This window comes from Tupaia chinensis, unplaced genomic scaffold, assembly GCF_000334495.1.
Source record: "Tupaia chinensis unplaced genomic scaffold, TupChi_1.0 Scaffold000529_1, whole genome shotgun sequence".
Classification (NCBI taxonomy): Eukaryota; Metazoa; Chordata; class Mammalia; order Scandentia; family Tupaiidae; genus Tupaia; species Tupaia belangeri.
In genome coordinates this window covers 126,273-128,326 of record NW_006160042.1, presented here as the reverse complement: position 1 = coordinate 128,326, position 2,054 = coordinate 126,273, and the positions used below count along the sequence as shown (strand labels likewise).

Sequence of the window (2,054 nt, the reverse complement as noted above, 5' to 3'; positions counted from 1 at the left end):
GCCCCGCGGGGGGCCAGCGGGCGGCGGAAGTGACGGCGGCCCCTCCGCCTTCCCACCCCGCGGCGACTCCGCCACGCGGGGCGGCCTCTTAACCTGTCTGCTGCCGGGCACCTGCCGAAAGGGCCCTGCCGAAGCCCGGGTCCCCTTCCCGGCATAATGGCTTTTAGTGCTCGCGATAGCACGTTCTGGGGCACGGAGGACGCCGGCTCCGATCCCGCCCGGCCGTCCGTCTCGGTGACCTGGCGCTGTGCGCACACGCTTGAGTCGAACTCATCCGTCCAGGCTGGCGGCTAGATCCCTCGCCCGGCTGTCGGTTCGGTGTGGACCGAGTGTGGGGCGGGCGCACTGACGCCCCCATCCTTCTCTGGGACGCGCGTTGTTCGCCTTCCCACGGACCTCCTGGACTCACCTATGTCCCTGAACATTTCTCCCCTGTTCTCGCTTTCTTGCCCCGGCTTTGGTTTCTGGACGTGCTCTGCGCATTCGCCTCCTAGTCTGATTTTCGTTCATGTTTCCACTCTTAACAGTTTTATTTCCAAAGGAGTTTGGTTTTGTTTAGAGTCACAACATGAGGACCCGTTACGGGATGGAGAGCTTAGTGATGAGATGATCAGTTCTTGGGCCCCTTCCCGCACGATCTGTCCCCAGACTAAATAAAGACACAACCACAAGAAAAGTGTTAGGTGTCCTTAATCGTGGGGTGTGGAGGGATTGAAAAACAGGGAGAGAAAGTGGATAGAAAAGGTCTGTTCACTTTCTGAGAGCAAAGGGTCCAGAGGCAGAGGTCAGTGGCATGAGTCTAGCTTTTATTGGGTCTTCAGGGGCAAGGGTTTATGGTCGGTAATTAAGGCAGTCCTGGACTATTTTGTGACTATCCATCCTCTGATTGTTACATCTAATCCCTTTGATCTGCCATATATTTGGATATTTGTTGATTTCTAATGTCAACAAGAGACAGTCTTGGGACCAGCAGTTAGCGCAATGGCTATGTCGTTGGACTCCCACGTAGTCGACCGCAGTTCTAGTCCCAGACGCGGCGGCTTAGCCTCACGCAGGGCGCGTGTGCATGCGTGCCCAAGATCCCGAGAGGAGAATGGAGGAGGAGGGATTGCGACTTTTTTCCCCCCCCCCCCCCCCCGGGGGGCGGTGATTTCTCGCTTTCTGTCTCTCTGTCTCTGTCTTTCTGGCGAGCGCACATGCCCTATAGAAAACCCTCTACAAAAAAAAAAAAAAGAGAGAGAGAGAGACAGCCTTCTTAGCTGAAGCTAGACTCTTAGGAAAAGAAAAGTCGGCCATCTGTGGTAAGGTCAAGGAAGGGCCAGCAAACTGGGAAGAAAAAGAGGAAGAGAAAGAAGGCCTGAAGGCGCTAGGGAGTTTTATATGGACCATTCCTATTAAAATACCTAAGGTGGCAGGGAAAAGACTCAGTTAACCTTCTCAATTTCCTGAGACACTGGGTGAACGGTTAACCCTTCCCAAAAGTACCATAGAGAAAGGTGTAATGTGCAGTTCACCAGAGAGGACCCTGGCGGGCAACTGCATGAGAAATGGGAGGTCTGCCCCTTTGCTCAGCTGCCGCCCAAGGTGCTCAGTTCTTCCAAGGAAGCTAAGGCTGCGTTGGGGTGAGGCCCTCACTTCATCCAGCGACTAGCACTGCGTCTAGCAGCGCCCACTCCGCCCTGGTCCTCACCATGGTCTCCGTTTTGGAGCTCGCCTGCATCTACTCAGCCCTCATCCTGCACAACAATAAGGTGACCTTCACGGAGGGTAAGATCAATGCCCTCGTTAAAGCAGCTGGTGTAAATGTGGAACCTTTTTGGCCTGGCTTGTTTGCGAAGGCCCTGGCTAATGTCAACATCGGGAGGCTCATCTGCAACGTGGGGGCAGGTGGACCTGCACCAGCAGCTGGTGCTGCACCTGCTGGAGGTCTGTGGGGACACGTTTAAGAGAGAGAGTCTGAGGTGTGGGGACATGTGCTGAGCAAACACCACATGCTCTTTTGGGGTTTGGCAGAACCTTGTAACTTGTCTTTCCCTGACCTTGGCTGCAGACAG

The 2,054-nt window shown here is 55.0% G+C and overlaps 1 pseudogene; it reads left to right on the top strand.

Annotated features, from left to right (window-relative positions):
• The first annotated feature begins 1,691 nt into the window (after window positions 1–1,691).
• The window catches only part of LOC114009388 (60S acidic ribosomal protein P1 pseudogene), an 18,994-nt pseudogene continuing 18,631 nt past the window's right edge, over window positions 1,692–2,054 (top strand).